This window comes from Nanorana parkeri, unplaced genomic scaffold (assembly GCF_000935625.1).
Source record: "Nanorana parkeri isolate BGI_ZX_2015 unplaced genomic scaffold, ASM93562v1 scaffold4, whole genome shotgun sequence".
NCBI classification, from domain to species: Eukaryota; Metazoa; Chordata; class Amphibia; order Anura; family Dicroglossidae; genus Nanorana; species Nanorana parkeri.
The window spans coordinates 3,341,266-3,365,141 of NW_017306272.1; the positions used below are offsets into that span (position 1 = coordinate 3,341,266).

A 23,876-nucleotide genomic window follows, 5' to 3' on the forward strand; every position below is an offset into this window, starting at 1 on the left:
CCAAAACAGCCCTAGGCGAAGTTCCAAACTTGGTGGTGCAATTGCCATTGGAAACGGGATAAACATCCAGAGAAACAGTACCACCTCCACCCTGCCAAACAGCTGTCAAGACCCCCACACTATATGAACTGTCACACATATAGAAAAACATCATCTATGTTTACATTACTGAGTGCTGTATGCCATTATTACCCACAATGTACTGGCTAATGAACACGTTTTATGCTTCTTTTTTTGTTTCTTTTTGTATTTTCAGCTTAGTTAATATATCTGTCAACAAAAAAACATAGGGCTCGGGAAAAGTATCTAATTGCTACATTGTTGGGATTCATTTACTTTATAAAGCATACAAAAGGAAATGCAATTGAACTTGACCTACAACTTTTTAATGACTGTTGGATTTCATTTCATTTTCTACACTGAATGGGCAAACAATGACAATATATGGCTACGTGAAAATAATGCCTGCTGCATTATAAGAATCCTTCATAATTACATAGTAAGGGAAATGTCCCCCAAATTCTCTGAAAATCCATACTCTAGGTGATATTATAACAAATCACATAGCACTATAGCACAGTCCAGAAATGTTGAGCCATCACATTATACCCTTGCTGTACCTGCGGAGCTAGATGACCCTCTCACTTGCAGTTTACTTTAATGAGCTGCAGCCCGTCGCACCTTTTTAAATTGTGCACGAATAGTTAATTTTTCAGGTTTTCTTTTTACAAAACTACAAATCCCAGCAGTTACTGCACTTGTTGTTAGAAGCTGGGGCGTGTCTAGACAGAAAATCTGCCTGCTGTAAATGGGAGGGGTAAATCAGTGGGGCTTTCACTTGACAGATGCTAGAGCACATGGCTACACATAAATGATGAGATAGAGATGGGCTGAGGAGCGTTGTGACAATGCTAGCCATGTCAACACACAGTTCTGTAGTCTCAATAAATAAATGGTTTTCAGAGGTTGACAACTCTGAAGATAAATTCCATGAAGATGCATTAGGATTGTCACCTTATTACAGGTTAAATGCTATTGCTTTCACCGGAAAAATCAACAGGTACATTTGGGAACTAGACAGGGCTGTCATTATAATGAGGAAGCCTGAGACTGTGCCCTCTGGCAGCATCTTGTGGTGGGGTGGTAGGCAGAGTGGCATGGCACAATGTTTGCAGTGTGCCTGCCGCACCCTTTATGTCCAGAGCATCCCAGGTTGCTAAGAGTTGGAACAAAGACATCACTGGTTGGCAAGTGCTCGGTGGGTCGCCGCAACCCCCTGCCCCCACCCCTTCCGCCTCATGTGGCAAAAAAACTAGGCATACCCCTGGCTGCAGTCACTATTCAGATGAAAGTTTACCAACTGGCTCCTTCAACAACAACAACAAAATCAGACTCTGTTGAGCCGATTGGTGCTGACGTAGCCACCCACAGCTCAAATGTTACCCAATTCAGCAGCCAATGGCCTGAATTCGAGCACTGGATGGACAGATTAAGAATGCATGATCAAGCTTTCAGCATATTTATTCATGTACACATCATGGAGTCTATGGCATTTTGTTTTCCATATTCCAGTGGAAATGTGTGAGGGCTGTAAATCATCAGTGTGAATCAAGTCGCTCAAACATTACCTCTCATGTCTGCCACCTCTTCCTCTTAATCAAGTAGGTAAACAAAACTGTTGCAGCAATTCATAAATGATTGATTTTTATTCCATTAGCGTAAGCGTAGTTCACACTGTGGTCTCAGTTGGTACAGCACCGTTATCCTATCAACAAGGATGTAAAATATATACAGAAAATAATTTATTTGTATATAGCCTGGGATTTAAGAATGCCACTCGCAGTGGCGTAAGTACAGACCATGGGGCCCTATAGCAAAATTTTAATAGGACCCTATAGCAAACCCTTTAAATCTAAATCAAAGACAGGTAGCAAGAGAGCTGTCTGCATAGCCCCTTCCTGTACATCTGTCAACTCTTCTTAATTGGAAATACCATAAGGGGTACAGGGTCACCAGCAACTTCAGCAATCCTTCATGGGGCCCCCTTCCACCACAGGCCCAGTAGCAGCCGCATGGGCTGCTATGGCTATTGTTACGCCCCTGACCACTTGGGTATATTGGACACACTATTTACAGGGATATTCACAAAATCGGAAAGCGTTTGGAGAAGGCAGGAAGGAGCAGTTAACAATCTAGGACAAAAGAGATGGAAAAATTCTCCAATTCAACTCACTTTCCATTTCAGCTATGTTGCCCTAGATTGTTCACTTCTGCTGCCTTCTCCAAACTCTTCTCCCTTTTGTGAATAACCCTCATAGTGTTTTCAATAACTGTGCTAATGACCTAATCACCTTCAGACATAGGCTGACCTGCATATCACTGGTAAGGTGACCAATTTAACTACTGCCAGTTGTATTTGGGTGATTTCAGGGCACAAGCATCAAATGCCACTAATAATTTGACCCGGATAAAACTGCTCTTAAAGTGACTCTGTTGCTACTTTGAAAAGTTTAAATAAGGTTTCCCTACAAAGAAAAGGATTATTAACGCTTTTCTGCTGTCTTCAAGCTCTACATTGGACACACTTCTTGGCAAACAAGGGTAGCAGTTGAAGAAGGCAGAGATGGGTGGCACAGGCAGTCGGAAGAGGAAGAAGTACCTTTTTCTTTTTTAAAATATTTTTATAACTAGTGAAAAGAGCAACTTTAAAGGGACACTAAAATAGTTTGAGTAATGGATGAGCTTTTGTTTAAAGGACTTTAAACTGATGTTTTACATCTGTTTTTTTTCTCGTAATTTTTGTTTACACAATTAAGCATTTAATACAGTACATGGCAGACAATTCCCAGAGCACTATAGGTTCGCTAACAAGACAGTACAGCAGACAATGGTCAATGCCTGCTTCAAGGCTGTACAATACAACTATATATTAACTTTAATGTAAGCCTGGGCATAGTTTAAAATCACAAAACTGGCAACAGGATTGCAAAGCAAGTGCCTACAATTGCCAGAACATGTCTTTAAAGTCTTTGTGAGTGCCCCTAGAGCTTGTTGAGTCAGGTACACAAGTAGTGACTTCATTTGAAATTGAATGTGTGAATTTGGAACTCCCCACTCCCAGGTTTCACTATTGCAATGGGTGTCTGTGCTGCCCAATAGAGAGGTGCAGGAAATGGTAGGCTGAAACTATGACTTGCAAACTGTAGTCAATATTTCCACGACTAAGTGTCATAGGTTTCTGGACAGCCTGGGTGTCCATAAAGACATGTAAAGGAACTACAAGCATCTAGGCACCTTCTGGTGTCTCATTTGTCTTCCTATTGCCATTTTAGTGTGTTTGCCTATTGTCAGAAACAAAGCAATCAGTTTCAATGACAAGCTACCCTGTCCCATGTGTTCATTGAAGCAGAACTCTTTTTTGTCAGTAAAAAGGGGAGTGGCCTTTTAATTGAACACGCAGCAGATATAAATGTCCCCCAAGCCTATCTATGATGTCTCTCATATCCTCTTATATCCTGTTTCTGCTGAGGAAAGATTTGGCCATTTATGGCCACTCTTAGAAAGCGCTTGCTACTTACACTCTTTAATAGTGAACAGTAACCGGATAGCTAACAAATTATATAAAAAAATATACACAAATATCAATGCCAGAAAATATAGAACTGATGCTACCAGATCCAATAAATGTGCGTGCTTATTACATATGATCGTTTGCCTTTAAATGAATAAACAGACAAGAAAAAAGACTGCTCGCCCGATGAATAACAACAGAAACATTCCAGCTCTATAGGTCAATTTTTCTGGCAATTTTCAACTGTGAAAGATCTTCCACATGAGCATTTTTTCATATCTTTTCCTAGAATAATAAATGTTTGGAGATAAATCACTTTATTGGACCTCTATCTCTTGACTTTGTGTAGCTTTATATGCTTAAAGTGACATTAAGCTCAGGAGTTAAATATTAAAAATGCATTATTTGTGTTTCACTTGGCTGTAGATCCTCAAATCATATCTGAATTCCTGCTGACACTGTCCTTCCTGCTTGAGGGTGGCTACTTTTGTTCTCCATGGTCCCTGTGTATGTTGTAAAGTAGCTACAGCTTCAGGCTTGCTCCTGTGATAGGCTACAATCTCAATACAAATTAGTAAACTAAACGTGAGATTGTAGTCTATCATAGGAGCAAGCTTGGAGTTGTGACTACTTTACAATACACACAGGGACCATGGGGAACAAAAGTAGCCACCATCCAGAAGGAAGGACAGTGTCAGCAGGAATTCAAAGATGATTTGAGGATCTACAGACGAGTGATACACAAATAAGAGACATTTTTGTTAATAGATAAGGTACATGAATGCATTTTTAAGATGTGAGCGAGCGACAGTATGTGTTCGCTCGCTTCCCGATTGATCGAGTGTGACAGTTTCATTGTCACACGTCGGCTCGAACTATGAGGGTGAGTGATCTTTCACTCACCTCATAGTTCTCCTTTAAACCTAATTTGTCAGAGACATTGGCTTACTCACCTGACTGAAATACATTCAGATATCTAATGTGTAAGAAGGAAAGCACTATCACGTAATGAACACATCTGCACATGTATGGACTTGTCACATGATTACTTCTGTTATCCCAAACACTTTAATGTTCAGAACGTGTCTATGTGGGATTCTGTGCTCAAACTTCTTGTCACCTTTACTATGAGAAGAAGTATAGAAGCCTTCCATTACACAGGAAAAGCATGAAGGAGCTCCTGATAAATAGAAGCCACAAATGTCTTCAACAAGGCTGTATGTACCATAAGACACTTATGGGCCAGTGCCTGTAACTTTTTCTCGATTTAGTTCTTCTGGCTACCTCTAGGTCCCGGTGGCTAATTGCAAGAGAGCTATAGAGGGAAGGGAGGGAAGGGACATTGAGAAGAATAAGGAGGACCCTTAAAGTTTGGAAAACTTGAAATCATCTCTCCTTTCTTTTTTTTTGTGGTTTGTGTAGTTGAAAAACAGAACTGCATATAAAGTAAACCACATTCTGCCTCCAACAGAGCATTCTACTAAGATAATCACATGCCACAAGAGTGTAGCTGGTACCAGAAAGTGCCATAACTCAGGTGTACCTAGAGCAGCATAACGTCTGAAAATGGTGCTGGTCTTCAACAAGCCAAAGAAAGAAAGTGTCTGACAAAGGGCATTCCTTTTTGTATATGTCTAACTACTTTAGTGTCTGACTACACAAACACTTTCACATCATCACACAAAAGTGCCAGTCCACCCTAAATGCCGTTTCAGTTGAAGGTGGGCACTTAATCTTAATAAACCATATTTGTTCTATTGGGTATACTGTGTACTGATCCCTCAGCCATGTCTTCTGCATCAGCTATAGGTTTTCAACGATCCTGCAAGTGCAAAAAAACAAATCTTGCACCTGCTACTTTATTCTGCATAATATACTATAAGGCCTGGTTCACACCATGGTGGCCCAGTTTTTGCGCGTTTGTACGCACGTGGGCAGCATCAGGTTATTTGCGCATTTATGGGCGTTGTGCACATTTTAGTGCACTTTTTTACGCGTGTACATGAAGACGCGCTTTTTGATCGGCAGCTCATGAAACATTGCGGGCAATGAAAGAACATGTCTTTAAACGCACAAAAACAGTCACCAAAATGTGCAACATACTTCTGATGTGTGTTTTGGGGCATTTTCATTGAAGTCTATGGAGCAGAAATGCAAAGAAGCTCCTGTACCTTTTCGTGCGTTTGGCTTTTTCCTGCTGGTGTTTTTTTTTGCTCAGATGTGAACCAGGGCCATTGAAAATCATGGGATTTATTGTGTTGGGCATTTAAAAGCGCTTTTCGCTCTGCTCAAAAACTCCTAGGTGTGAACCAGGCCTTAAGGAAAATCTAATAGGTAGGGTGACACAACCCCACAATAGCTGCAGCAGATAGACAGAGGGCCAGATCGGGTCATTTAATCGGACACTGACCCAAACTGAGAAACAATAGTAAGCTAATAAGCAAAAACCCACTGTAAAATGTACATGACAACACAAGCAAAATATACATCTTGATAACACGTTTATCTTCAAGGTCTCAGCTAGTAGCCAGTAAAGAAGACACATTAACCCATGTATGTTAGTGCGTGGTTCAGCTGTCCTATTAGACAACGATAAATCTCCAGTTTCTGCAAGTTTATTGATGTGATTAAACAAGGTCTTTCCTGAGGTCCAGACTCTAGCACTATGACAAGGCCATAAAGAATAGATGGAGCCCATTCCTTCTGCTTTCCTGTCTTTCAGAGAAGAAGGTTTAATTCAATTAAGAAATTGTAAAAGCGTAGTAAAGTCCACTCCACTGTTCAGACATGAAGTTTATTGCCAGGTGATGCCCCTTTGTGCATTCATGTAGTAGATGCACTTGCCATCTTGTGTAATTTAGAATCAAGGAGATATAAGGGTAAGGGATATAAGGTGAATGGTTTATTATCACTGGCGCCGCGGTATATTTTATCTGTGGTGACTGGAACACATTTAGGTGGATTAATTTCTCATTGCTGACTGATTTGTATTTAATACAGGTCTGAGTAATTAACTTCAAATAACGAGATAACGTCATATATGACCAGAGCAGATGATAAAACATGCTCAGCACGGATTACGGAATGAAATATTTTATTTAGTGAGCTCTACATGATTGCTAATAATATAATTCATAGTCATGTGGAGTCGTGGTAGCAGTTTACCAATAACACACTTTGAATGCCTTCTTGGACTGCATATTACTTAACTTTGTTATTTGATTAATTGTTATGGAGAAAATATTGTTATCTGTCAGCACACATAAAATGTTTTGTAATATTGCTGTTTCTCCATATTTTAAATGTTACTCAAAAGGCATCAAAAGATATCAAAAGGCTGCCCTTGGTGGCTATGGGGCCATGGGCCAAGGCTTAGGTGGCCAAGTGTGAAATCTAGCTCTACATGTGCTTCTCATGTGCCTAGGTTGCCTACCCCTATTCTAGTCTATGATCAAACACTAAAACCCCTGCCATTTGTGGTATCGAAATGTATAACATATATACGTGTTTATTCTTTGATATATACCACCTATTGACTTACCTAATACAGATTTTATTTGCAAAATATCAATTCACTGCCCTGGGATCTGCCAATTTACTTTCTTCAATAAGCATAAAAAGAAATGGAAGAAGCACTGGGTATTGTTATCGATAAGTGCAAATATTCACTGACCAACCAGCCAAATAAGTTTGCTCACCATTAGGTAAGAGGAAACAGACAGCAAAAGAGAATACAGACTACCTGCTTGCAAAGTATCAGGCTGGCCTTGCACTATGCAAATTTTGGCTGTTATTTGGTGAACTGGTTGAAATTCGCACAGTGTGCACCCTTTCAGACGGCATCCCTCAATCAGCTGATCGAAGGAGCAAGACTCTTCTCTTCAGGGAAGCCTATCCCACCTCAACCTAACCGCTGAACCATCACATTCTCAAACAATTCATCCCCACACAGCTACCTCCTCATGTATCATTTCCCCCTCCTCTTTCAGATTGTAAGCCCTCAGGGGCAGGGCCCTCCTTACCATCCTGTCTTGAATTGTATTGTAATTGTAATGTCTTCCTTACATTGTAAAGCGCTGCGCAAACTGTTGGCGCTATATAAATACTATGTAATAATAATAATAATAAAGACAAAATCTCTAATTGAGGAGAAATCTCCCCAAAATGGACTATCGCAGTGATAAAAAACAACGGGAGTTCCAATACTTCTCCACTCTATCCAGAGTAAAAAACAATGTTTTTGCTAGAGTTGGGTTTAATAGTCAAAGTGGTAGCAGAAAAACAAAAGCTGCAATCTAACACTTGCATTTTCTTTTCTGTATGGTTTTATACACTTTTCCCATTGCTCCACATGTATCACTGACCCTCTATTATACAGTGTTATTTATTTGTGAATTCTATGTTGTTCTTACCTTGCTTGACTGGACATTGAATTAACAGAACTGGATAATAGAACTAATCATTGGTACTGTAATAGTTAAAGCAGCTGCAGACTTTCTGCTGCCTTGGCCTTCCCCAGTTCTAAATATTACAGGTGTTAGCACTGTCAGAATACTTAATTTTTATCTGAGCTCGCCTGCTGACCTTCTTTAATTTATCATGAATAAAAGTCAACACTGACATGTTGCTGAATTATACAACAAAGACAAAACTTGGCGCCTTCATTGTGGTTATTAAATGTAATTTATTAAGCCAATATTTCACCCGGAGAAAGCCCCTTTCTGAGAGAATTTAGCGCTATAACTCAGTGAAATACAACAGAAGAGGCACTCTTAGCTTTTATTGCTAGTCAAGTCACTAAAACCAGCAAGATCTATGGGTGACCTCATGTGCCACCTCCAGTTACATTCAGAATTTAAAGAATAAAAAACCAAACATTGGCAGCGGGGCTTGCTACAAAGAATTTAGGTATAATTAATTTCATCATGATTAGTCAAAATTTGGACATGCATTTGTAATGAATTTCAGAATAGCAGAATGATGCCTACTCAACATTTAACCATCAAACTATCTAATCATCCCACCTAACAGCATTATACAATGGCAAAAAAACATCTACTGTTATCTTTTCTTCTCTCTACTCTATACTATGATTCTTTATGCAGAAAATTAGTAGCTTACTATCAACCCTTTCCTTTCATTATTTTTTTTAAATAGAAAAGAGGGGGACTAACAGGAATAAAAAGAAACTGATTCATTCAACAGGCAACCTTTCAGCCTGGGCAGGGAAACACTCTCTGGGTGCTCCTTTCTGACACTGGTGTGTACGGGATTCTACCTGTTGCTAGTCTTCTCAAGGCAACAATTCAGGCTGGTCAGGGAAATACTCTCCATTCTTTTATATATGACGGAGACCTATGCAGCCCTGAAACATTGCCTTTGCTTATTTACACTGTTAGTATAAACAATTGCACTTTGAAAGGAGGTTACTTAACAACATATTCTATCAATCATTCATAGGATGCCATTCGTTGGTGGCCACAGTACCCTAAAATTGAACGTCCACAATGGTGTTCGATGGAGAAATAGTACCTAACTGGGTGTTCCATTCTGACACCTGTGTGTTTAAGGGATCATATCATTCTATTTACCAGTTTAGCAGTGTTCTACCAAAGAGCGGCCACCCAAGGCAAAACCTTTAATTGGGAAATACAGTCTACACAAAGATCGCAAGTAATGATAATGTCACATTACAAGCACTCTTTTTGATCTAACTGTGACCTGCTGATTTATTCTACTACATTATTCTTCAAGTTTATAATTGTTGATGGGTAAAGGTTCACTGACTAATGCATTCTACACAATGGCTAGGTTCCTAATCTGACATCACAGAAACAGAACAGGCAACATTTCCTGACGCAGACCTAAATATTTAAGGAACATTAGTTTTGTTTCAAAAAGAAAAAACTAAAAACATACACAAGTAAATAGGTATTCACTTGGCATATTAGGTTGCGGCTCCTGTATGAAGGAAGCCTGAATCGTATGGCTTCTTTTACACAGGACCTAATGGAAGTGCTCCCATATAAGTTTGCACAAAGCCTCTAACTTGTTTACATTGGAGCGCTGTCAGCTCTCAAAATGACAGAGGTTCCTGGCAATTTGAGGTACCCTTCCTAGAGTGATGACCCCGGGCACATGCCTAAAGATAAATCAGGCCCCTGGACCTACTGCCATTTTTAGTTGATGATGACAAGGCTTAGAAATACTCAGAAGAGGGAAGGATCAGGTCCGGCTTTGAAGCAGATTACAGAAAGCCCAATTCACTTTTTGCTCTTTTAGAGGAAATCACATGGTAGTCATTGGTCTCTACCGGACACTTTTATCTATACACCACATTAAAATTAATTTCCTTTTTTGTTGTACAACAGCAAAATTTTTGCCTGTATAAGTATAAAAAAAACACCCAATTACAAATGTTGCTTTATGTTTTTTATTGACTGAACACCTCGGACTCCATTAGGGTTGCTTATTAGGTTAGTTTTCTACAGGTCTATTGCCAACGTTATTAATTAAAATTAGCAACCTTGTTTGCCACCATGGAATTTTGTTGTTTTTGTGATTAGCATAATAACAGACATGATTTTTTTGTTTATACTAGGGATGCACTGATACCGTTTTTTCGGTATCGAGTTCGAGTACTGATATTTATATTTCGGTACTCACGGATAGCGAGTACCGATACTTCCGCCAGCCTGGAGCCGGATTCCCGCGCAATCAGGAGGCTGGATGGCGTGTCATTACCCGCCGCCCAGCTTCTTGATTGCCCGAGAAGCCGGCTCCATGATGTTTGGCTGGCTCGATGCTTCCCACCCAATCAGCATTGAGCCAGATATTGGGCCGCCTCGATGTTGATTGGCCGGGAAGCTGGCTTCCCAGCCAGTATGCTTTGAGCAGGCTTCACGCTAATCAGGAAGCTGGCAAGCAGGTCATTCCACGCCGCCCGGCTTCCTGATTGCCTGGGAAACTGGCTCCATATTCCCTCGTGGCACTGCCAGTCAGAGAAAATATCCCTCTGACCGGAAGTTCCGGTATCAGAGCATTTGGGCAAGTACGAGTACTCACCCAAATACTCTGTATCAGCGCATCCCTAGTTTATACTGTATATATAATAATGCAACTCCTAAATATGGTAAATAACCACATTTGATTGCTATCTTTAAATGTGTTAATACAAAAACTATTATACAATGGATTTATCTAGTCGTTTATTTTTGCAGGAATAATCTGGAATGGGTTTAATAATTTTCTGTATTCATAAAGATTTACAGCCTGAGAACATGACCAAAAAGCAAGGCTGTGAAGTAAACAAACAAGTCTATTTAACATTAACTCAGGAAGACATACTTTCCTCATCTAGTTTTTGTCACCAGTAAATGATAAGCAATATCCTGCATTTAAGGAATGTTTAGTCAATTAAAATGCCTGTTTTGTCTACAGTGCCCTGTGTTGTTACACTAGAAGGGGCTTGCAGCTAATCACCTCAAGCATTCATAAATGCAATCTAGAAATGCAATCCAGCTGCATCTCCACTAAGTCACAAAGTGCTGGGGGACTATCACATTTTTATTTTACTTCCCTGTGGAATAGTGACAAGGCACAGCAGCTGCTTGTGTAACTCAAGTTCAAAGTGTCACTGATTTAGTCTTGTGGAAGCTGAGGTGGCTAAACAGACAATGATAAAAGAAAGAATAATATGGCAGTGAATGCCCCAAATACAGTCTGTGTGCAACATTATACTGACTTATGGTACTAGAGGAAATAATTCACATCTGGAGTACAGTTAAATATATAAAGGCAAATATCTAAAAAAAAACATGTGATATACACATACAGTATATGCGAGTCCCTATCTGGTTAAGGGGATATTAAACGAAGAAGGGTTTTAAGCTATTTCAAATGCTGAATAAATCACTTGCAATGGATACTGCTTCTTGATGTTAAATGTTTAAGTGTACTAAAGAATCAGCTGGTCCCCTGAGCATTGGCCCTGATATCCTGTTTTAGGGTGGCTTCTTTGCCATGCAGGGTCCTATGGAGCCACCATTGTGTGTGCTAGTAAGCTGCATGTATCTCCACAAACACACAGCACAGCAAGGCAAGCCATTCCCCTTCTCCCTTCTCCCTGCTCCCCCCTCCTCCCTTCTCCAAGCCAGTAGATGGACAGCTGCTGGGGACTGTGCTGTCTCTTGTGATTTTGTACAGGGCAGGAAGTTCAGGGAAGCTAAGCTGAAAGAGTTGGAGCATTTCAGACACCTGATGACTGTAAGTACTTGGGCTAAAATGTAAAGAAACACTTTGCTGGGCATTGCATATTTGTTTGATCTGGAGTCATTACATAAAAAAGATTGAGAGTTTAATATTACTTTAAGGACTGTAATTCTATTCCACGAGTTTTTAGATAGACAAACCTGTACAACACAACATTGCTACATCCCTGACCCCACTTTTTTTCCACTACTATAAAGCTTGGTCAAAAATCAGGCCCAGCCTGTGATTAGGCTGAAAGAGCTTTACCAATCTTTGATGTTTCCTCCTATCAGTAAGCTTTGAGTATTAGGAAAAGAACAAAAGAGAAGGCCGCCCACCCTAGTATAGATTGTTTTTAATTATAAAAGCTGCAAAACAGGATAAAAACATACTCACAATAGTGAATCAAGATTAAAGCTTTCAAGCAAAGCCTGGACGGCATCTATAATAGGCTGCACAGTCACCTGTCTCCCAGCACAGGACTTCTTCGTTTACACGTTTCCGGGTCCACACCCCCTTCGTCAGAATGAAGGAGGCGTGGGCGCCCTTCTCTTTTGTTCTTTTCCCATAGTGTTCTTTTCCCATAGTGTTGCAGCTCCCCTGGCTGAAGTGGGGCAGCACCCCTAGTAATCCTCGTTTGCATAAATTTTTCAATTGGTGGTCATAGTTTGGCGCTTTTGATTCATGATCACATGACTTTTCCCTTCCACTGTGCTGTATTAAGTGTAACAGCAGGAGGAGTGTTTTAAGTGTCACCCATTATATAGTTCCAGTGCAGTGCTAAGAATACATTTCCCAGCATGCCTCTCTCTCCAGCATGCTGTATTAGCATATATTGGCATGTATGCAGGAGGAGAGGGTAGTGACTAAAAGAGTGCAAAAATGAGGCTGAAAGGATAAGAAGAGCTGTAGGGTCTGTCAGAGCTACTTCTTGAGAACAGTTGTGCATTAGAGGTATTGTCTTCTGTGCCACATCATAATTAATATATGAGGAAGGTGTGGAGGGCCAACAATGCTGTGGATAGAATTCAATGCTGGCCAGATAGCTTATTCAGCAGTCCTGTGAACTGGCAGGATCAATAGGTAACGTTAAAGTTATAGTTATCTTTTAGACGAGGCATGGGCATAAAAAAAAAGAACTGTATTTATTTTTTTATATACTAAGCACTGGATGATTTCACTATTTGGCTGGAATTTCACTTTACATCTCACACACTAAGCCTAACACTAGTCGATTCCACATAAATTAAATTGTTACCAGAAGACAAAGAACCAGTCAGGCTGCATTCACACGTATAGAGTTTCACGTGTATTAACGCATAAAGCTGACCTTCAAGCTATATACCCATTTGAAATACCGATAAGTGAAGTGTCTTATCTGACAAAGGATTTGTAGATTTGTCCACCCAAGTCATATACTTCTGACAGACAACAGTCAAGAAAAGATGCCACTTTCTCTGTTAGAGGTGAAGCTCATTTCCAACTTTAAAAAAAGCCAATAAAATTTTAGTTTACTGGAATTATGTGTAAAACGTGAAGTCCCGTTGGAGTATGCACGTTGCCTTTTTGAATATGTTTATAGATCAGGCAAGGGCTACAGCATTTAGCTGTTAATGAACTACAAGTCTCAGTTCGAGCTTGTAGGGCCTTCTAGGATAAGTTTTTTTTGACAAAAGGTTGCCGATTACTGGCCTTCATGATAAGTAAGGCTGCGGCAGCAGGTGCAGCAAGTTCTGTAGTCACTCAAGCACATTACAGCCAGTACGGCACAAATGAATAACGTGCCCTTTCAGGACACAGGGAAAAAGAAATCCTCAAGCAATACACCAGGGAGATGATTTCAGGCTTAAATAAACCCTAATCACTCTCACATGCAGGAGAAACAAGAGCTCACTATTACATTTTATTCAGAAAAGAAACATCTCTTCCTTTTTTCAACCAAATCGACCATCCAGGTGGTTTCTTAAAAACATTTCTGTAAATTGTTTCCATTGAACCCTCCGGTTACAGACCATTGCAATTCCACATGCTTTTATTCAATGTTCAATCAACTTGGGTGTCCCACCTTCACCAAAACAAAACAGAGGGTGAACGTTTTATATTACTGGAGCGGTACCACAACTGCACTGTTACATAATGTAACAAAAAATAACACACACCCCGTATACAGTAAACAATTCCTATAATATCCTCATAGTTACATTGACTGTATGTCACCACTTCATATATATCTTGAAGCACAATAATTCTTTCCTAAAATAAAAGCTATTGACATTACCTTCTATCGTAAATGCAAAAAGTAAGAGTTTTTTTAATGCATTTAAGGGAGAAAAAGAGAACAGCGATCTTAAATCTCTCAAAGAGTTAAGCCTGCAGAAGAATCTTCAGCACCCAACACACTTCCAGGTATGTTGGATGCTTGGTCCCAGGGGCGGAACTACCGCTGCCCAGGGGCCTGAGCCTGGGGGGCCCGGCAGACCCAGGCAAGGTAGGAAAAGAGAGAGTGGGGGGGGCGGCCGCCGACCGTCCGCCCACAAGTCCAAGAGTATTGCTGGGAGTTGTAGTCCCCTATACAATGCACTTGATTTCATTTCATTGTGAATATGTGCATTTTTCCTTTATTCACATAGTCAAGTATAGGGTTATAGTTATATTCCATAACACAGAAAAAACTATCAATTTGGACCTCCAAGCAAGACAAGATCAGGAAACTAAAGAATGTAACTATGGTACGCAGTACATTGCTTTCAACTAATTAATTCAATATATAGATTGAACACTGAAAATTCCTGTTTAGAATTAAATATTAACATACAAAGGTATTTTAAATGTCAGCGTAAAATGTGTTGCTTTTTATGTACTTGATATAATTAGATTTCTCTAACTGAGTACTCAGCAAGGCTGAACATATAATACAAGGGAGATGAATCTTCCAACTTTCTTTAGAGCATGCAAATCCTCAACAATAAAATATGCCACCACTCATTATCAGGTGAAGCAAAACCAATATACAGTTAAAAGCCCTGTTTACATTTATTGATTGCATAGGTTTCAGAAATATACATAACACAAAATATATTTTTTCATGGTTCCTTTTTACAGCTTTATGGCTTCCTCTGTAATCACCATTCTACATGGGCTCAAGAGAATATGACTTGCCCAATGATCAGCACACAGCATGTACTTCCATAAAAGTTTTGTAGTGAGAAGGAATTTCCCATCACACAGCAAACACCCTTGATTAGTTATATTTAATCCCCTGGTATTTCAAATACAAGAATAAAGAAACAAAGCTGACATTTCTCATGAAGCACAAAGCATATTATTCACAACAGTATTTTTGACATAGCTGCAAGTTTGCTCCATTTGTCTCCTTTTAAAAAGTCCACGACAGCATTATATTGCCCAAGCACATTTGTATATGTCATGGGGATTTTGGTGCTGAGATCAAGTCTACATTCAAACTCTCTACGTGTGAGGCACAGTGATAGCTTAGCCAACAGGTTTAATTGTAAACAAAACCATGTGATCACCATAATTGGCTGTCATAGGGATCACATGATTAGGGAACAATCAGCCCAGTTCGTGATGGTTAGTCGGAATCCAGCACTGTTCATGACACAACAAAATGCAGGCTGATCTCTTAACCCAGGGCACCATACTATAGAATGTTAATCTACAGACTGTGGTCAGGAACAAGTCAACCATAACCTAACACTAATAAAACCCGGAAAATTAACCTTCGTATCAAATGCATGTTTTCATGCTCCGATGTCTCTCACATAGACGATATGTGAGAGACATGCCATAATGACAATGCCATAATACTAATTTCTCCATAGAACAAAGGTGGGCAACCAGCTGTGCTTTAACGACAAATTCCAACATGCATCTGAGAGTCATGCTTGTAAATGTCAGTAGTGCAATGCCTCATGGGACTAGTAGTTCCACAACAGCTGAATGGACGGAGTTACACACCCCTTCCTTAGAAGATCAACACCATCTTTTTTTCAGGCACTATCCAAGGTTACCAACAATATCCTGGACAATATGATTCCCAAGGTATGATGCAGCCCCAGATCAGCTATCTCTAACCTTGTTACTTGCAAGAAAGTCACATTGTACAGTCTAAGAGAGTGATCCCTGGCAAAAGGCAGACTAAGGGACTTGCTTCCCTCTCTCTTGAGTAGACTGATGACATCATACGCAGGGAGTATTCCTAATGTATCTTTTAGGCACCACTTGAGTGAATGTCTATGCAGATATAAAATATATTTGTTTATCCAGAACTGTAAAACTACTGATATATCTGCTTAATCCCTTAAATTGTATGCATGGCATGTTGTCTCTTTAAAAACATTGCAAGTACAGAAAAATGCCAGTGGATCTGCCAAAAATCCAGTGAGCTTCTAGCTTGTGGTGCTCGCTACCTGTAATCAAAAGCAGTGTTCTCAGCCCTACCCAGTTCACAGTCTGTGGACTACAGTACATTTTACTCCTATATTATAGAGATGAGGAGAGGTGAATATGTTATGTAGTCTTAACACACTTCCTGTCTTAAGGTGACAACACTGTTAATTTAAAGACACAGTACAGCGAGTAAGCGTTGTCACTCTAAGACAGGAAGTATATTATTGGCTGGATCACCAGATGAAAATAAAGGAGAAACAGCCTAAAACAAGAAAGCTAATGCAGCTACCACATCTAAAGAGTGGTAAGCTACCATATAGTACACTTGTCTTCTTGGGTTTAGATACACATAAACATGCACCATAAACCTTAAAGCGTATTTCAACTTTTGCACTCAAATTTAATAAAACTCCATTATATTTATACAGATTCATACATAGGACTGCAAACTATTCTGAACAATATCAAACTGCAATTAAAGGGACAGAATGAGGGAGAAACTGAGAGAAAGTAAATGAACATACAATGTACCACCCTCACCTTGAGATCTTTAGCCCTTTGTTAGGGCGGACAGTGTTCAAATCTGCTTTACAACTGATAATGAGATCTGCCAGTACAGACAGGGTTAATTATGATAAACATTACTCCAAAGCACCCTCCTTAACATCACATAGAATGGGAAAGCTATGAAGGATTTTTAAGCAAGTAAAAAGGTTTAAAGGAGAATTATGAGGCAAGTGATTTTCACTCAGCCTCATAATATGAGCCGACCTGTGACAATGAAACTGTCACAGGTCGGCTCAGTAGATCGGGAAGTGAGCGAACACATACCGTCGCTCGCTCACTTCTCGATCTACCCCTGCAGAGAGCCGTGACTGTCACTCACGGCTCCCTGCAGGGATTGCCCCTCTCCGATCCTCCAGCACTGACTGGCGGAACGGACGGGGTAGGGGCGGGCACAGCTGGCTCTGCCTATCCAGAGGCAGAGCCAGCTGTCAATCCCGCAGCTGGGTGGATCTCAACAGCAATATAGCTGTAGCTCGCTGTATACTGAGCTTTGGGTCATGGGAGAACGCTGGTTTTTGTTGTCCCGTGACCCTTAGGAGAACTATGGGTAAAAACCCTGACCTCATAGTTCTCCTTTAAATATTTTTTAAAGAAGAACTCCAGGCTAATAAGAAACTTACCCTTGGAGTGGGGCTACCCCCAGTAGCTTTACTTACCTGATCCCGGCCCACACACAGGTCGGTGAGCACCTCTCTCCCACCCCCCGCTTTTACTTAGGAACATCCTTCAGCGACAATGGACCTGCATAAGACGTGATAGCATCAGCAGCCCCTAGACTGCCAGAGCCTGGGGAAGACGAGGTCGTGGGGACCACTCCAGCAGCCCCAGAGGAGGCTAGGATCATGTATGTAAATATGCTTTATACTAGCCCAAGACAAAAATGAAGTAGCCTTACTGCAGGAAAATAATTTTTATTTGCCTGGAGTTCTTCTTTACATTATGCTATGCAAATAGAAACATGTAATAAATATAAAGTAGGTATTTTCCCAAATTGGCTTCAAAAGTGGAAATACACCTTAATCCTTTAACTTAATGCTTTCACTGTTCACCCTCATCCTAAACCTAACCTAAACTTTACTCTGATCTTAAGCACTAATGCATCTCTAAAGAACCCCATTTACCTTGTTTGTCATCTAACCTGCTGGTATTAAAAGATAATGCTCCTGCAACAAGATCGTAATCTGGCAAAATACACTGATCTGTGTTTTTCTGATGAGTAATCTCAGTTGTCCCTTCTGCTGAATTGAGTTCTAGTTCCAGACTGAATCCTTGTACAGCCTTAGTCGAGTCCATTTACAGGCTGATGCTTCAGATCTCACCAACCTCGGTAGGTATCCTTGAGCCAAAGGGTAACCACACTATTGTCACATTTTATGTCATGATGCTGGGTCTGTATTAGAGGTGTGGGGCAGGCAATCCACTAGGGACCCAATTCAAGGCAAATGTATGGTAATGTTCTCCATTCTTCTCAAAAATCCAACCAAAGTCATTAGATTTACATCTCACAGCATAACATTCACTTGGAACTACGCAATGCATTCCAGTTACACTGGCTACTTCCACTTTGTGTAGGTGATGGGTACATTTTATCAGCCTCAGTGTGCATGCTCCCAGGGAGAGCTGTGACTTCCCATTACCTCATCACAATCTTTTAAGAGAAACAGAGTGAGTAAATTCTATATGTTTACACTGCTTAACATTCATTGAGGTTGGCTTTGAACACTTTTTCAGACACCACATGATGAGGCTAAAACACGGTCAACACAAAGAATTACGTCTGTCTCTAAATATGTTGTGAAGAAAATTAAATATTCATGTGGTTTGCAGTGCGTAGGGAAGACCACAAGAGAGTTCAAAACATACTTCATATTGTTACCAGAGGTTAGGATCAAAGTGCAGCATGACAAGGAACAGAAATGTCTTGTAGCTGCACTTTCCCTGAGTCACACTTCAAATGCCCCACCTCAGTAATGCTGTTTAGTATGGCAGAAGCCAGCACTGATATAAAAAATATCATCTAAAGGGCAAGCAAATGTACACATTAGTCTCTATATGGTGCAATTCACGGGTAAATACTTCAAAACAAATTCATCTGTACATAGCGTTTAATGTTTAGAATGGATTTAAAAATGCCCAAATAAGAATGCAATTTTGAATAGTGCTTGTCACGATCGAACCATTAAAGGGTCAACGAGAGAGTGATAATGAAATTTTCCAAGCATCAAGACTTCTGACATGCTAAAATACCTACAAATACAACTATGTAGCTAGTCTTTCTCTTTGCTTTTTACATTAAAAGAAAACTATGGGCCAACCTTTTTTGGCCATAGTTCTCTTTAGGGTAACAGGAGGACATTTACTGTGTCCTCCTGACACTCAAAACTCAGCATATATCAGTCCATTGGCCGTTATATGCTGGCAACGCAGAGGCGCAATGCAGCCGGGAAAGATCCTAACAATAATGTCTGGATCCAGCCCGCACCTGATTGACAACTGGCTCTTCTTCTCTAGAGGGAGAGCCAGCTGTGCCCGCCCCCTCCCCACTTTACGTGTGTAAGCTTCAGTGACACACATCAGCTCTAATTTTGTGGATGAGTGTATTTCTCCTTTAAAATTAGCATGTGTTCCAATATAAAAATAAAAAGGGATTAAATCTTTCAGGACGTGACACTCCATACTAACTGCCTTACTGAAGGACCTAAGTAGGTGAGGCATATCCCTGAACAGTTACACGTACCTAATCTCAAAGAAGCACACAATTGTTTTTTTGCTATTGTTGTGTATAATAAAGTTGCTGATTGCTCTGGGTTACTTAAAGAGGTGGTCTAGCATCTGCAGGGTAAAGTTTGAGTCATAATGTTGCAATGGCACATGTGGAAGGAAAGGCTGTTGTTCCTTCCACAAGTAAGAACAGGAAAGAATATTAAAGTGTAACTGTACTTACCTTTCTCCAGCGATGATAGATTAAAGCTGTACATCCACCACCACCAACATCCACTCTAACCATCATCCAGGTCCCACATTGTTCATCTAGTCCCACTAAAAGCAGGAGTTACATCATCCCTGGCACCCATCTGCATTCCTGGCATCTTACAGCTGGAGTCTACACTTTTTTTTTTTAAACAGAAGAAACATGCAAGTCATGTCCTAGAATTTAATTTTTTTAAATCAGCTAAAGTTCAGCCAAAAGAACGAAAGATCCACGTAAACGCGCAAAATTCCTAATGCAATGCCCAAATCTGAGAACTTGATTATCTTTTAGAGGTATCTACAGGACTACATTTAATACTAGAGCTATGCATGCAACATGCACCGGCTTCTTCAAATATCAGCAACAAAAATGTCCTTGAATATTGTTTTTTGGCAGTAAGGAAACTTCTGAAAAGTTTAATCAGTTGTGGTTTGGCCAAACTTTTTGCAATTCTCAGACCTCTGAAGTTCAGAATTTCTAAACCAAAAGTCCTAATTAAGTTAATGTGAATCTGAACCATACTCCAAATAAGTGTGTATCACAGAGCAGAAAATTATGTACAATAATGCTATATGGTTTGCGAAGCTTGCAACCCTGCCTAGCAAGATGACGAGGCCAAAAAAACAGTGTAAGACACTTCCTTTCAAAATTATTTCAGGCATACTAAGATAAAATGTGTCTGTGGCAGTCAAGCCGAGGGTGCTCAGGCTACAGCAGAAGCAGCTGTAAGGGATAAATAAACCTTGGAGTAGACTTTGGTCCCTTTCAGCCAGAAATCTTTTGGAAACCAAACTGGCAATTTGGATTCATCTCAAGACATCCAAATTCATGAGATCTGATCCAAATCTAACGTCTTCTAAACTGCCAAACTACACTTGAAATTAGGTTTCAGCTCGGGACATCCACATTTTTTGAAATGGTCCAAATGTACTGTCATCTGAATTTCGTCATCAATTCTAATTGTGAGTAACCAATTTGCCCAGTTGAAAAAGGAAGAGGAAAGCAAGAAAATCAATGGGCAGTAGTACAATAAAACATGGGTAATATTTATTTTCCAAGAACAAGAGTAAAATACTTGCTCTTTTATATGTTTTTCTTTTGCAAGAAGCAAGGAAAGTGTATTTTGGCAAATATGTTTCTGAATTTTGATGAAGACACTACAATAATAATACTTTTTTACTGGAGATAAATAAGTGTGAGAAATACTATAGTTAACTCCTCATTATCCGGCATTCAAGCAACCGGCACTCTAAAGCAACCCAGTGGCTTGATGTGTCGGTTGCTTGGTGCACACTAAAAATTTTGTTAGCAACTAAAATTTATTTAGTTGCTAACTAAATTTTTGGGTTACATTTTGTTGCCAGCCAGCGGCTAGATTCTGCAATCGGCAGCAAAATGTAAACAATGGGGGGAAATAGCCAGCCTGCCATCGGGTAGTTCACATTGCAATAGCCAATTGCAGGCTGGCTATTGTGCCTGCCCACTGAGCAGAGGACGGCACCTGAGAGAGAACTTTCTCTCTCAGGTCTGCTCAGTAGGTGGGGTTTCAATAGCCAAACCAATATTGGCGATTGCAGTTTGAAATAGCCAAATAGCAGGCTGGCTATTGAAACCCCACCCACCAAGCAGAAGATCAGATCGGAGCAACTGCTACTGGAGGAATTTAGGATAAAAGGTAATTTTTCAGGATACTGCATAGAAACAATTAACATTTCTAACTGTTCCCTATAACATAGCAAATCTTCACTTGTGGTCAGTTCTACTGATCAATCTTCAATTTATAAATTTATATCATATCCATTTATTTGACTCTACTGACATATCTGTACCCTATAGACAGAGATAAGAACCTTGGGTTATAAACATGAGGCAAAGTTGTATTTGAGTGTGCAAAAAGTAAAACAACTGCTACTCTCCAAATATATGGAGTTTCTAATATAATGTACAGTGTTTTTCTGTAGCATTGCGAACTGTAAAGTGCTTCCTACCCTTTACATTGCGACCACATAAACACGTTTGATTATACAGGAAAACCAAGAAAGAATAACAATAATATAATCTTTGAACTTCCTAGAGTTCATAAGTTAGAGGAGCTGACAAGTAATGTTTATGAGATCAAGAATACTAAAAAACTACATGCATTTTGGATATGCCTCAGGAAAGAGAAAAAAAGCTCTTTTTTAATTTTTAATTACTGTACTTATGGCATACAAGGGAAGACTACTACAATATCTTGTGTGCTGAGTTAGCATGGTATAGATCTGAAGAGGACCAGTTATTTTTATACGTTTTTTTACTTAGACGGTACAAACAATAACATAAACTGAGTTGCTCAACTTTCTGCAGAGGAATTCAGAGAAAGTTCAACCTGGGTTAACGTGCATGAACAAAAAGAGTTTTCATAGTTTTTCTTTTTCATACTCAACATAATGACCATATAATAGCCCAAATTGTGGCAAATTAATGTTATCCATTGCAAAAATTGTTTAAAGGGTATATGCACTATTTGTGGATTGGCAAAGTAGTAAGCATGGTCTTGATCACAGCCAACTGAGTTCCACTTTTTAGTGTTAGTGCAGAATATGCTGCTGTTCAGAGATACATCACTGTGTTTGTGTTTCAGGTATAAGAAAAATCACTAGCCAAACCACTATTAAATGCTTATAGGGTACTTTATGTTTATGCATAATATATTTCTGTATCCTTATTGTACATCCAGCATACAAGGGTTTTTGTTTCTTTTCATCAGGGTTTTTGTTTCCACAAGATAATGTAAATGGCATAGAATACTTTTTTATTTTTTTGCAGATAAATGAAGAACTCTACAGATAAGATTCTCCGTGAACTATGTCAATATGCCACATTAGAAGTTTTGGGAGCAGAACAGACTTGTCCTTGTACTTTAGAGGTGTCTGGCTGTCAAGGAAAGTGTCACTTGAGATCTACATCCTTTTGTTTAGCAGGAAGAACCTTTGTCTGGCTCCACTTCTGACAGTCTAACATATCTGAACTCGCAATCCCAGGATCATACTGTTAAAGCAGGGGCTTTGTAGGCCCATTGGATGCTGAGACTCATGATGTCAACCCTGTCTGCTGGGGCTTTCATAGGAAATTATTTCACAAGTTCCACTCCTGGGTGTCAGTTAACATCCGAGATTCTGGTCACACTCAGTCAAATTCGATGATTTATTTTGTGACCTACATGTGTGGGTGGCAAGGCGGAGGTTCTATGGTTAATATGTAGGCAGAATGCCCAGCTGTAACCCTATCAAGTCATGAACTATGAATTATCAGAATCTGAAAGTGGTTCTTTGCAGAAACTGTTCAATTCCAAGCAATCTGACTGTTGCATAAATTTCTGTTACAGCTCTACTTATAATTTACTCTAGATGTACTCCACATTTTGAAGATTTACATGCACATTTTACATTTACCTGCTTCAGACACATACACCAGTTTAATTAGCTACACTTTGTACTTTAATCTCCCATAGAGCAGAACCCTATTTTTTTTTTTACCCAGGTGATTCTGCTGCTAGCGACACATCGTGAGTGGCAGAGTCATGTGGGAGAGCCTCCCACATCCCTGGTCAGAAATGTTGCAGTGAAGGAATGACAACTCTTTGGTCTGGCTAGCATGGAACCATTCCATGGAGATTGGTAAATGGTCTCTTAGTGATCTTGACACTGGCCAGTTGTTGCCAGCGTCGAAATTGTCCATGTGACATAGCCTTAGTTGTTCTTTTAAACACATTTTATAAAATACAGTGAAGAATACAAAGCAAAAACATAAATGGCAAACCCTATTATATTATATTATATTATATTAGTACATTAACTGCATTCTGTCCAGTAAAATATTTTGTCAGCTAGTGCCTGCATAAATTTGCATAGTCATGTTGTGAATAGTTATCTATAAACAGAGAATTGAATAACGCGGATAATTGGACAAACATTTTCTTTTACAACATATCAACTTCCCGTCTGATTGTCATCTCCTAATGTTTTATCTTTTGTTGCTCTTTCCATTGGACATGGTTGACAGAACCTAGACCTAGGCCTAGACACAGCACTGTATATCTAAAATATATTATTTATCAAATATGTA

The 23,876-nt window shown here is 39.7% G+C and overlaps 1 protein-coding gene across 1 annotated transcript in view; it reads right to left on the reverse strand.

Moving 5' to 3' along the window:
- CREB5 (cAMP responsive element binding protein 5) overlaps positions 1 to 23,876 on the reverse strand; it is a 261,883-nt gene that overhangs the window by 112,306 nt on the left and 125,701 nt on the right. The gene's annotated exons all lie outside the window — the stretch shown is intronic.